At 31.7% G+C, this 14,722-nt stretch overlaps 1 protein-coding gene across 8 annotated transcripts in view; it reads left to right on the top strand.

Moving 5' to 3' along the window:
* Pcdh9 (protocadherin 9) overlaps window positions 1–14,722 on the top strand; it is an 869,105-nt gene that overhangs the window by 34,162 nt on the left and 820,221 nt on the right. The gene's annotated exons all lie outside the window — the stretch shown is intronic.

Below are 14,722 nucleotides of genomic sequence, written 5' to 3' on the forward strand. Positions count from 1 at the left end.
TAATTCATGTCAGTATAACAGATACTATGCTTGCTAGTCATTATCCACTAAATATATTCCACAACAGTTTTTGTTTTATTTTACTTCTGGATTACTTTTTACCCTCAAAAGAGTCTGGTGGGGCAAATGTTATTCTTAATCTCACTTCTCTGGTAAAGAAATTTAGTTTCACAAACACTAAGACATGCATGCACACAACTTGTTAAAACAAATTCACAGCAAAATTTCACAGATTAAATAGAACACCCCTAGCAGTGTCATTTTTTTCTTATGAAACTGATGTGTTTATTTTTTACAGCGTAATTGGAACATATTTTATATGTTCATCATGCTTTTCTACAGTGCATACACTGTATAGCTTTAGAAACTTCACCAAGTTGAGCAACCATCACTACAAATTAGTTTGCCTGCAGCAAACACTGATATACTATCGATCTTTATAACTGACTTCTATGGACATTTCACACATCTGGAATCTGGCCCAGGTAATATAAGATAGTATCTTTTTCCCACTGCTTAGCAGTTATTTAAGTTATTTAATTACTTTTATTGAGTATACTTTTATCTCAAAATTTTAATTATGTGCAAGTGTAGCAGTGCCTTCTCAGGTTTCCATGCACATTAGTACTTTTTCATTTTCATCCTTTCTACTCATCACAGATCCTTACATTTACAAAAAGTGCTTGTAAAATAATTAAATCATCACAATTGTAATATACTCAGAACACTGAGTACATAGTGGTGTTTCCATCCTATGATACCTAATAAATAATTAGTTACATTTACAAATTTCAAAATTAAAACAAATTATTATCAAAAGCATGAAGATTACCAAGGTTATGACAACAAATACATATCAAGATCATTATGAAATAATCCAGAGAGGTTAGACTAACTAGGTTCTCATGTTGTTTCTTTTTCCAATGTGGCACTAATGACATATTCTTTTTCAGATTACTCAGTTAATAAAATGAATCCAAATTGTACTCTAAATTAAGCCAACAGTTGTCCCTTTACAATTAATATACTCATTGATGTTATTATGAAAGACTTTTTTTCCCCCCAATGCATTCTCTCTTTTGGTAAACCTCCCAACTTGTTATTAATGTTTTTGCTGTTATTTCTTCTTTTTCTTTTTCTTTTCTTTTATGTTTTAGTCTCTGTTTCAATTGTATTCTTCAAGTTAAAAGAAAGTTAAAATTTTCACTTCTACCAAATGACTGCTTTTCTTTCTTTCTTATATAAGTAATTATTACAAAATCCTGTTGAAAAGTTTAAAGTATAATTAAATTAATAAAATAATAAAAGTGGATTTTTAAAATTAAATGAGAATTCAATAGATTTACAATATAGAATACTGGATGAACCAAGTTTTGTTTTAACCTTATGATGCAATTTTTTATAGAGAAATTAAAATGTCTATGCATAAATTGTGAGCAAAGTATATAATTTTTTCATGAGAAAATATTAAACATGCAGCACAAATACATATTAGACATGGTCAAAATCAAGATAATTAGACATGGTCAAAAATCAAGAAGAAATAGTTCTCTGAAGATTCATTATTTTTGTAAAGAATGAAGTAAAAACAATAACATATAAAAGAGGAAGTACTCAGATCATTTAAATTTATGACCAGGATTGAAACCTTGTTTTGGACCTTGTTTTAATTAGGAGATAATATTTCCTGGACATCTGAATGTGTAGAAATTAGATAAACACTCAATATGTTAAAATATCCATAGTGTTTATATGAGTGGAATGATCAGTAAGATCATATTTGAAAAAGGTTTAGACTATCAGAAAGTATTTGATATTTAATAGGAATAAAAGAGTTTTGCTCTCATTTTAACTTTAAACATTTTCTTTTTTATGTCTTTCCAATCAGATGTCAATTATTTTCATCTTGTTTCATAGGACAAATAAAAGTACATTGTTATATGTACATTAAAAATTGAAAGGTATATTGTTTTTTGTTTTATGTATCTGTAACTTAAATACTGGTGGCACAGAACTAATATATTACCTGTTTGTATAATAAGTTATAATTCAATGGTAATATTTTTATCTAATTTATATCCACTGATGTATGGACAAAATACTGAAATTCTCAGAGAACTTTACAAGTTAAGAATTCGTTGCTAGGCGGTGGTGGCTTACACCTGTAATCTTAGCTACTCAAGAGGCTGAGATCTCTGTATCATGGTTCAAAGCCAGTTTGGAGAAAGAAAAGTAAGTGTGACTCTTATGTCCAATTAACTTCCAGAAAGCGAGGAGTGGCACTGTGGCTCAAGTCGTAGAGTGCTAGCATTGAGCTGAAGAGCTGAGGGACAGTGCCTAGGCCGAGTTAAAGCCCCACCACCGACCAAAAAATTAAAAAAAAATGTAAATTATAATCCAGGTTAAAATTATTTAAGTTGTTTCATAAATTTCTAGCTGGAGTTATTTTTCTTTAATTATTGCTTACACTTCTCCACTTAGTCAAAAGGGACCAACATTGTATTTATGGTATATATGCTTTTAAAAATTCATGTTTTACAATTTCACAGATAGGTAATGTAGGTAGGGTTCATGTTTTTTTCTGAAATATCTTCAACTTCAGAAATGTTTTTAATAAGTTGTTGAAATAAGTTTAAATAAGTTATTGAAATTATTGAACTTATTTTTGATGTGTCAAACATAATTACATGTAATTGAATGAAACAACACATAAAATTATGTAAAACTATTTTGGGACTAGAATGGATGAAGATTTAAGGGAAAAGTCTCATACACATGTTTTTATTTCTGTACGTGTGATGTGTGTGTGTGTGTGTGTGTGTGTGTGTGTATTCTAATGTGTAGTACATAGCACAATATATATACAATTGACTAATCATTGAGCATTCTAAGAAAGGGAAGATGATATGATACTAACCTCTTTGTTCGGAGATTAACTTAATTTGTGAGGATATTTGCATTTTATTTCACTGAAAAATTCATACTGGTACAGTCAAAATCTGACATGTTACTGGATAGATACTAGCTATAAAAATACTGACATTAGTTGGATCTTTGTGAATAGTAGTATAATGTTGTATATTCTAAGTCATTATAAGAGATTATATATTCACATTTCTGATTTCTCTGTAGTTTTCATAAAATCAGTATCTGTTAAGTTATATTGAAAGAATTAGGAAAAGAATAGAGTGGTTTGCCAAGAGAATTGACTAGAGAGCTAACTGGGTTTTTTTTTTTTTTAGACAGAATTTTATATTGTTATTATAATGATAATGTACAGAGAAGTTACAGTTTCCATAAGTTGTATAGTTCATTTCAACATTCTTGAAAAGGTTATTTTAAACAGCTTTTTTGGAACAGTATTTATTTCCTGCTATTTGTAGAAAGATTACAGAATCTTACATGTACAAACACATGGAAGTGACATCTGCTTCTGGGACTTATCTGATAGACAGGGTATTTTGTTTTATTGTTTTTGAAGTTGATGGTCTGCATACAAAAGGAAAGGACACTTTTTTGGTAGATTATTTGGTAGATTATTCTCTTGTAGACTTTCTACATCTACTGAGGATTCTGCTCTACTTAAAACAAATTGTATTCTTTTTCCCTGAGTTTTACCACCAATGCATTCTCTTTCTTCTATTTTATAATATTGCCTACGGCTCTTCTAATATATATCTAGTATCACTCCTTGAGCTTTAAAATTCATTTTTGTTAAGTCTGTCTAAGTATGTTCCTGTCCTTGAATGCAAACATCTTACAATGATCCTATAAAATCACTGATAAACCCAGGGGTTTTATATTTGAGATGGAAGGCAATAGATCCCTGATGTACTATATAAATAGCAACTGCACTTGTGATTTGGCTGTCAGTAAAAGCTTCATGGAAGAAACTGACTCTAGCAAAATTTATCAAAAGTTCAACAAACAATGATATATTTGTTTGGATTTCTAGTTTGTCTTATATCAGCACTTACTTGTTCCATAATTCACACACTCATCCATACCATAAGGTTGATTAAACTTGAAAATAGACTACATGTTGGAAGAATTTTATTGTATTACAAATGCATAATGCAAACTGTTTATTGCACTTCTACTTTTGTGGGAAGTATTCTAGTTATAGACTGAGGTCTCTAACTTGAAAATAATAATAATAAGTTATTATTATTTATGTATTATGAGTTACACATAAATCAATTTAATGTACATTATTTTGTTTATATATGCATAGGTATATATGTATATATGGCTAGTACAAGATAATTACCTCTAATTTTATAGGTAAAAAGTCAGGTCAGTGAAATAATGTGTTTAAGATCATAGGATAAGCAAAGAGCGAAATTACAGCTCAACAAGAAATCCTCATTTCTAGCCTAGTTCAGTTTATTTCTTTCAAGATTCTCTTTGAAGAAGGATTAGCAGAGTTTTAATAGTATGAAGTGAAAGAGAATGCTCTTCAAAGTTTGCTGAGATAGTGTTAGAAGAGGAAATAAATAGCAGACAAGCCTAAGTATTATAACTAATGATTTTATATCACAGCGGCTAGCATCAAATACAGTAAGCATACAATCATTTTTTGGTGTTTCTTTTTTTAAAATTTTCAAAGTGGAAAAATTACATGTTGTAACGATCAAAAATATTCATAATCATGATTAGCAGGATTTTAATCTATTTTTGAGCATAAAGTAGTAGCCAAATACTCATCAATGATTTATTTTAAGCCTATTATGTCCTAGAAGTTGAATACAACAGAACAAACAAGGTATCTTTCAGTTTCTCAGGACTATATAATTTAAAAAAATGTGCATTTATCAGGGAATTTGTATTTTAAAAGGGAAATAAAACAGATAGAATAGTCCTAAATAATGTAAGTGTCTATTGCCGCGACGATTACAATGAAAATATTGCCATAGTAAATTGTTTATGCTTGGAGAATAACTTTATTTTTTAGAAAATAATTAATACACTAGAAATAAGTAATAATATACTGTTTTGGTAGAATAGAAATAGAAATATAATTTTTTCTATTATGAAAAGGAGAGGTAACCCTTACTCTTCAATGAAAACTAAGATTCCCAAGAAAAATTCATCACTTTCTTCTCTTTACAAATATTCCAATTATTTCATTTAATTTATTTTTATAATTTTTAAAAGAACAACTTATTGAAATTAGCAGGTAATTTATATTAGTAAAATAGGCATATTTATATTAGTTCAACATTCATGATTTCATGAGAAACTACACCTCATTTGACAATTAACGGTACTTTAATTCAGACTATTAGTTATGATTTCATAAATTATGACATAGTTAAAATAAACATCACATCTCTGCGTGTATACACATATATGTATATACACATATCCATATGGTCTGCCACATTTTCAGGTTTAACAAAAATTTTCAAAATAAGAATTTAAAGCATGGTATATGATGGGAAATATCCTTCATATAATTCCAGCATAGCATTGTTGATTCCCTGATAATGACATGAAAAATGGTATATCAATTCAGCAAAGTCAGAAATCTAACAGATGTGTAGACACTCATATGATAATTAAAAGTGTTTCATTCCATTTTCACTTAAGATTTAAATTTATTTGTAGAACTGTATCTATCAGCCTTTATTAAATTTATTTTTAGATACTTGTGGAAAACTTTAGATTTTATTGAAACAAACTGATTTGAACAACATGTGTTTTCAAATCTGTGTGTTGTAGATAAATATGATTTTATCTATATGAAAAAATAAAAATATGTCTTTTCGGATTCTTATTATTCTATCACATATGCATAAGAATTGAAGTGGTATGAAAATCTATGTTGCAATTCCATAAAACTTATTGGATGAGTTGTATTTTAGGAAAAGTATTTTAAAGCTGTTCCTTTTAAAGCTGTTGGGATGTCTTCTGCTGGAAATAGAAACTGAATCTAAGGAAAGCTATTATCTAATCCTCACAGGTTATAGCAAGCCATACTGTGTAAATCAAATCCAGTGCTGGACACTTTGGTACACATTTCTATACTCTGCCTTTCCTTTATTCCCAGAGGTTCAACAAGACTGGATAGAAAGGCAGTTATGATTGTTTTCAGTTACTGAAGAAAGAGGCTTTTTTATATTTACTGGGAGGATCAGAGAGGCATCTTCTAACCTAGAGAGCTCCCTTGGCTCTAGGTTTTAAGTCGTTGGGGTGTGTTTGTTCTTTTGTTTGTCTTTCAGGGCTGCCTGGAACAGCATGACCATCATGTTCTACTTTGATGCCTGTGGGAGAAAAGTTAGACATAAAACACGATTCAGAGAAAGCCACATGCTTGCAGCATTTGTGTTGAAACTTAGAAGAAAAATGTTCAGCATTTTGGATTCACATATATTGAAACAAACAGATAAACAATACTTGCAAGTTGCTGCTCAGATTATAGTTTTGTCTCATTGTTAATTATATTTTCCCAGTACAATAGTCTTAATATTCCAGTTTTGCTTTACAATAATGTCTACAGTCTTCTATATCTGTATCTTTAACAGCCATGAATTTTCCATACCATAAGATGATTCAGAAGTTAATAAGTATGGTTGTTGAGGGTGTGTGTAGCAAACTAGCATGTTAAAAATGAGCATTAGTATATGGAAGTTAGTAGAACATTAATCCAGTTTTTTTCCTGCTAAACTTTACTTGTTATAGAAAATCCATGTTTGACATTAACTAATTCTTTTAAATTCTTGCCACATTCAATATGGTCATTTCTTGAATCAGACACATAAATGTCACTTGGGAGCTTGATAAAATGCAAAATCAGAGTCTGTATTTTTACAATATTTCAGGATAAGATTAAATTTAAAAAAGAAGCATATATGATAAATGCTTTATAGTACAATTGATATTTCTTATATTCACCTACATGTTCATTTTTATGATGAATTTTAATTTTCCATTATTAAATTCCTTAGACATCTTTACCCATCAAAACATATATTGTCTAGTATATAGTCTTAGATTCAAGAGACAACCAGGCATATGAGTTTATTTAACAACAGTTATTGATACATTAATTGTTAGATATCTATCTATCTATCTATCTATCTATCTATCTATCTATCTATCTATCATTTTTTTTGTCGGACCTGGGGGCTGAACTCTGGGCCTGGGTACTGTGCCTCAGCTCTTCAGTTCAAGGCTAGTGCTTTACACTTGAGCCACAGTGCCACTTCCGGCTTTTTTATGCTTTTGTGGTGCTAATGATGCATGTGTGGCAAGCACTCTAATACTGAGCCAACTTCCCAGGCCAGATTACTATATATATTTATATATTATTTATTTATTTATTGTGAAAATACCGTACAGCGGGTTACAATTACACGGTCAAGATAATGAGTACATTTCTTATCAAGCATTGTTGCCTCCTTCTTTGTTTCCCCTTCCATTCCTTCCCATCTCCCTCCCCCGCCAAAGTTGTAAAGTTCGTTTTTCCACATAACGACTTGTACATCTCATTGTTGCTATGGGTCCACTTGTATCCCTACTTAAATGATTTGTTTTATCCCTTCCCCTCCACAAATTATACTGACATCAAACACATTGAAAGCAGCGGTTATACCATGGGGGAGGGACATACAAAACAACAAAGCAATAATCTTATCAGTGTGTTAGAAACAATCACAAGAAAGAAAGAAAAAAAAATTGAATACTTATCTTGGGGTTTATTTCACCTAACATCAACTTATCTGACGTTTTCTGCTTGTCTCAGACATATACTACTTATTGCAAATAAAGGAAACCATGGGACCTATGTTTCTTTGGGCCTGGCTTATTTCACTTAATATAATTTTTCTAAAACACTAGAACAATCTTTAGCTTTTGAAAAATCTTAAAGGTTTAACAAATATATTTTTAAGTAATCAAGGAATACCGAAAGTAGAAAGTCCTTATGATATTTATGAAATAGTTATTTTTGTCGTTTAGCTATTGCTTTCTAGTTTTAAATATTTTATCACCTTGTGGTTTGCTTTGTTTTGTTTCATTTGTTTGTTTGCTTCTTTGTTGATTTTGGATGTGACTCAGTGTCCTGACCTTCTTAAGGTGTGCTTTATCACTTAAGCCACATCTGTAGCCTTGTATTTTGTGGTTATTTTGGAGATGGAGACTAGGAAGTTTTCTTCTTGGTCTGTCTTCCAACCATAACCCTCCATAGTTCATTCTCTTGAGTAATCTGGATTAAGGGTGTAACCACTGATGTCTGACATATACACAGATATACACTGACATAATCACAGATACATTTAGTACATGAGCTACAATTTCCATTGTCTACCAAAAATCCCTTTATTATTTGTGAAACAAATGCATTTAATGTAATACACACTTACTTTAATTTTACAAATTACCATTGTAGAGCCATCCTTCTTAAACCAAATATCAGGTGTGCATTGGGTACGCAAATAAAATAAATCACTAAATAGTACCTTGTAGAAATATTGTTAAAGAAAATTTACAAGAAAATATAATGCATAGCAAATTGTCCTTGATGATAGAGCAGTGTTTTAATTTTAATTTTAATTTTTTATGGTTCTGGAGATCGAACCCATACAAGTGGAATATTATACCACTGATCTGTAATACAGGTGACTCATGAAATAACAAAGAAGATAGCATGGCTTTCCATTAGGACATTTCTACATCTAAGAAATTAATCTGCTGAATGAGCAAGTAGTTATTGCAAGTGTCAGTATAGTGCATACACTATCCTCATGACTATGTAGTAGGGAAATTCTGAGGCAAGAGTTACAGCAGCCAACAGAAAAGTTCATAAAGAAATGCATTAAGAAGAGGTTTGAAGGATGAACAATCTCTGACAGGTCAGAAAAGGCCACTATATTTGAATGGAAAGTAAAAACAAACAAAAAAAACTATTTGTAGGTTTGTGTTGTTGTTGTTGTTGTTATCTAGCCAATAGAATCAATTCCTTTATCAGATAATCCAAGAGAAGTACATTTTTCAAAGTACAAATATTTATAATGTATCATGACTCTTTTCCCTGTTACCACCTTTGTTTTTAAAATGTGTACTCACATAAATTCAGAGAACTCAATGGGAACTAAAAAATGTTACCATGTGGACAAAAGATATTCAATATTCAGGATGAGCACAGAACCTATGATAGGCAAAGAACAATGACCACAGTTTCCATTATAACTTCACTTCATCTCCATAACTCTTGCTGTTAAAGGAACAGCATGGCTTTTAGTCTTAGTATTTTTATCTGTGTTATTTGAAAGGATGCTTTAGGCACCAACCACCTGCGGGAAGTTTCCACTACTCAGGTGGTTGTAAAATAATGATGACCTCTTGTTTTGACATTAAATAAAAAAGATAGTTACACACAAAGATATCAGCTATTTTAGAAAGAGGAAAATGCAGTATGAAGGATATTAGTTTCTTTCTTAAGAATGGACCCTTCAATATATCTTTGGATAATTTGGAAATACACATAATGCATTACAATTGATAATTATATTTAAATGAGTCATGAAAAGTGAAAAAACAACAACTGTAAATCTTAATTTCTAGCCACTTAAGTAGCATTGATTTTTTTGTGTATTTTCTAAAACATTATTATCCTTTATTTTGTTCCCTAAAAACTTACTATTCTCAAACTTAACAAATTACTTATCACACAATAATTTAATTTAGCCACAACATTGAAACACCATGTCTTATCCAGGTTAAATTAAAATATCTTAGGTTTAAAAAAAAATTATCATTGACTTAAAATGTAAAGTGTAAAAAGCACAAAAATATTTTAATTAAAGCCATTCCATTCATCCAGATTTGTTTCAGCTTCTCACATTCTCTTTTAGTCATACCTCAATGTTCTAAGATAAGCAGAGTGAAATAATAACTGAGTTATTTGGATTTATGGTTTCTAAAGAGGACAACAGTCACAGACACAAGAACTTAGAAGGGTGATGCTTTGATAGCAGATAAAATAGTAATAATAATAATAATAATAATAATAATAATAATAATAATAATAATAATAATTAGGACGTGGTGGCTCATACCTCTAATCCTACCTACTCAAAAGCCTGAGATTTGAGGAGTGTACCTCAAAGCCAGCTTAGTTAGGAAAATACTTGAGACCTTTATCTCCAATTAATCAAATAAATGCTGGAAATGGGTCTGTCTGGCTCAAGTGATAGAATGCTAGTCTAGCCTTGAGTAAAAGATCTCATAATCAGCACCTATGCCCTAAATTCAAGCCCTAAAACTAGCAAAAAAGAAAAGAAAAGAAAAGAAAAAAATCAATTTGCCTGCACTAAAATACTATACATATGTGAATATATATGTGTGTGTATATATGAATATGTATATTATGTATATGTAACGTTATATTTTTTCCAAAAGATTTGAAGCCCAAGGCCAGAACTGAAGAGACAGACAATTTATGCAACTTGTCTTCTGTTTTCTCATAAGATTTTAGCCTTTCTGACCTTCAGTTATTGAAAGTTTTGTTATCAGCAATGATTATCATCATACTAATGTAATTTTATCAATCATTCAAATTTATGTACTATTCAAGTTTGATTTTTGGTTCTCACATTGTAGTTACACAGAGGAAATAGAGGAATTTTTGTTTGTATCCTCTTTTCAGGATACTGAAATAGTGAAAATCATCAGGATTTAGATCCTTCTTGCAATTATTCTAATATTCCTGAGAGGTTAGATGTAGAAAACAAGAGGCTATTAATCTAATTTTAGCACTTGAAGAGAAGACAGAGGGACCTCTTACGTAGAAGGATGACACAAACCTATTTTCTCTCTCACCTAACTTTCACAGGATTGGTAGATTCTTACTTTACTTCCTTCAACAGGTTGATGCTTTCTTAATCAGGGAGGTAAACTTAATTGTTAGTGTGTTATATAATATGTTGGTGAGAAGTGAAGCTACCTATATCTACGTCTAAGTTTTATTTAGCCAGCAAAGGTTTGGGATGCTTTCTGAATGGTAAGAAATTAAGGTTGAAGTTTTCAGCGGAGGTGAATTTGTTCTGGCTTTTGAATTCAAAAGAATATTAAAATTCCATATAGGGAACTGATTTAAGTGGAGGAACAAATAAAAGAGAGAAATACAAAGATAATGACAGCTTAGACTGGGGTAACAGGTAAGCTCATAGTTAAATATGTGCTTTATGCCATCCAAAGGTGGCTCACACTGTTAATAGTAGGTACTCAGGAAGCCGAAATATGAGGATTATGGTTTGAAGCCAGACTTGACAGAAAAGCCCATGGGTTTCTTATCTCCAATTAACCACCACAAAACAGAAGTAGAGCTATGTCTCAAGTAGTAGAGCACTAAATTTGAGCAAAAAAATGCCTAGAGCTTGAAAAGAACAGCACTTGCTGTAGCATTGTTTAGAGATGTTGACAGGTTGGATATAGAGGTACACAGGAAAGAAAAGGTTGCCTTTAACCTCTTGAGTTTTTCACATGATTTAGAGGGTTAGATGTAATGTGGAGTGAGAAGAAAATTGGAGTCATATTTAGGTATGAGGTATACAAAATATATATTTGATTTTTATGAGACATAAGAAGGCAGATGATTGTAATACATGGTGGGGACATAGGATGGAAGGTACTAGGGCTTGAATTCAGTATCTGGGCCCTGTCCCTGAGTTTCATTGCTTAAGGCTACCATTTTAATTACAACTCCACCCCTTGAGTCACAGCTTTACTTCTGGTTTATTCTGTGGTTAATTGGAGATAAAGTCTCTCAACTTTTTCTGCTGTGCCTGGCTTCCAACCTTGATCCTCAAATCTCAACCTCCTGAGTAGATAGGATTATAGACCTGAGCTAAGTCCCTGAAACTAGATCTCAGTGTTGATATCAAATGAGTGAGAGAACCTACGATAGAGCCTCAAGGCATGTCCCTAGAGCTGCAAGAATAGGGGAACAGTCCAAGAACATAGATAAAACTACAATATTGTGAGGGACAAAGTTGGGGACAGCGATATCCTAGAAATGTGTCTGAAAGGGGAAGGGTTATCCGGCAAAAGTCTACTAGCAGAGTATGAGGAAATTAGAAATCAGAGAATTGATCACTGGAAGATGCATAGTGTTTTTGTCTTAAGAAGAATGGGTCGACATTCATTTTGTAATAGACTTTTCATGCTCTGGCAGCAACATCAGTCACTCCTGAGTGCTTTTTGGTGACTTGATGAGAGATAGATCAATTATATCCTCCTTCTTTTCCTGGTTGGAGTCTGGTTGCTCTGTTTTCACTCACTTAGGGAATTGGCACCTACTACAATTCTCACCATCTTTAAGATTCTTAGAATGTTCACTTTGTAGTGTCTCCATTAGCCCTATCCCCAAGAGATTTAAATTAAAGGAAAAAAAAACTTAGCAATTAAAAACTGCTTTAATCTTCTATGCTTGCTCATTTTCTTCAGATTGATTTTACAAATATGTTTTAAAATGGTCTGTCTATATAATTCTATGTATCAATTTTCTCTTTCCTCTCTCGCAAACTTCTTTTGATGTGAGGTTTCTCTATACCTTATTCAATTGCTCTGCTTAATGACACCAGTGATTTTCTAAATACTGAAACCAGTAGCTGCTTATGCTTATTCACCCTGTGAAGCTGATTTAAATAGGAAGTTGGGAAAAAATCGTATCGGTACTATTTGCAAGTTTGATTTACCATGACTTAAATTTCAATATTAAATCCCTAGGAACTCTTTTTTAGACTTAAGCTTTTTATAGACTCTAGCTTGAGAGCCACTGGTCTAGAAAAAATAGCATTGTGTTAATGTCTTTTATAGAGGACAGCACCCTGGGTAAAGGCCAAGTTGATTGTCTCAGGGTGCCTACCCATTTCCCCCTGTTAAATTTCACATTAATTTGAGATTGATTTTTAGTAATTAAAATCACAGTTATATTAGCCTCTTGACACAGATTTAAAATGAAGGGCTTTAACTTTATAAATGATAATGCTTACTACAGTTGATGGTATGAAAAGGTAACATTACAATGTTAGGAGTCGCTTTTCCCTGAACAGGAGCCAGCATCATAATCTGCTTATCAGTGAGAAATGTTCAGAGAGTGTGAAATTCAACAAGACAAGCCAAAGAAAATTAATTCAGACTTGCCTCAGAAATACCAATTGACCTAATCTTCCCAATCTATTAATACTGAAGGTAGAAGGAGCAATAGATAGAAAAGCCTAGGGGGTAATGGCAATGACACAAGACACAAAGTCAGCTTCATTCATGAAGACCAACTGGGGAATTCTGAATAGTTATTTTAAATGGACATAAGCTATACTGAGTATCATAGGTCAAAAGCAACAGCCAAGAATCAATAATAAAAAGTGAATTAGGAAACTTGAGACATAAATAATGTGATGTGTTGATTTAATATAAATGATTCTTGGAGTTGAAGGCTTTCTTTACTAAGAGCAGAATCATATCTATGAGCCATAAGAGAAACTATCAGTCAGTCTCATTAGGAGATTTAGAAATAATAAATGCTTTAGATATTAATGCTTTAAAAAGCTGTAACTCTAAAAGAAAATGTTTTTCATAACCGGTGCTACTTATATAGCCTACTTATGAGCAGTTGTAAATCAGTTGTGTAGACTTCAAGCCTTTTGATTGGTCCTTATTTCCATTCACTAGCTGTAATTTTGGAGATAAAACTTATGCTAGGAAATGTCATAGATTGTTAGAGAGCATTTGAAAATATCATACTCAACTATGAGCAGCCAGTTTTTGTAGAAAAAATTCTAAGAAATAATATTTACTGGTAGTATGGTGACTTAAAAGAAATTCTAGTCTACATGACTTAATTTGTTAAGTACATGGGATATTACATAAATTTAAATTTGAGTAGAGAGTTTTCTTGAGTGCCTCTAACATAGATTTTGGATTTCCTAGCAAACCGTAGTTTTAAGACTATGTGGGAATCAATATTTGACTTTCTGTTCTATTTTTCTTATCCCTTTCCATTAGTCTTGACATTGAAACAGGTTTCAAAAAGATGATAGAAATAGATTCCCATGAGGAGTAATGAGGACACATCTAAGAAGCTGAGCAGAACTGGGGTAGCCTAGCTTAATTCTGAACATTTTTCCTCCCATTTGACAACTCTTAGTATCAGTGAGCTATACAATGTTTACCTTATGAAAGCTGACTAGCTTCAAGTTTAATGAATTATGACAAGCATGGAAACTAGATTTAGTAACAGTAATCGTTATACATTAAATAAGCAGTGGTTAATATTAAAATCTGTTTTGCTTAACCTGGTTTGTTAGAATATAATTTCTATATTCTTAATTTGACCTATAATCTTCTTATGGTAAAATTCACCTTATGATCATTTTGCAGGATCATACTGAATAGAACTTGGCCAATGGCTTGTGGGTAGATTGTTTAATACTACAATTCCTGTGGCAGTGGAATGATTGACCAGAAAGTGAGCAGGAAAAAGTAGAGTGAATGGAAAAAAAAATTTAAGAATGTGGATTTTGAAAGGAAGGTTAAGATACAGAAGCATGAGGAAGTGACATGTAGGGGATTTTATTTAAAGAGAGAAAGTACCAATTATTTTCATAATAAAAAAGGCATTTTCAGTCTTCTTTACTCTATTCAACGTACTGGGTTTCAACACCAGGCTTTGTGCTTGCTATGCAGGAACTCTACTGTTAGAACCATTCCCCTAATC

This window comes from Dipodomys merriami, unplaced genomic scaffold (genome assembly GCF_024711535.1).
Source record: "Dipodomys merriami isolate MVZ:Mamm:240054 unplaced genomic scaffold, mDipMer1.0.p SCAF_6, whole genome shotgun sequence".
Lineage (NCBI taxonomy): Eukaryota > Metazoa > Chordata > Mammalia > Rodentia > Heteromyidae > Dipodomys > Dipodomys merriami.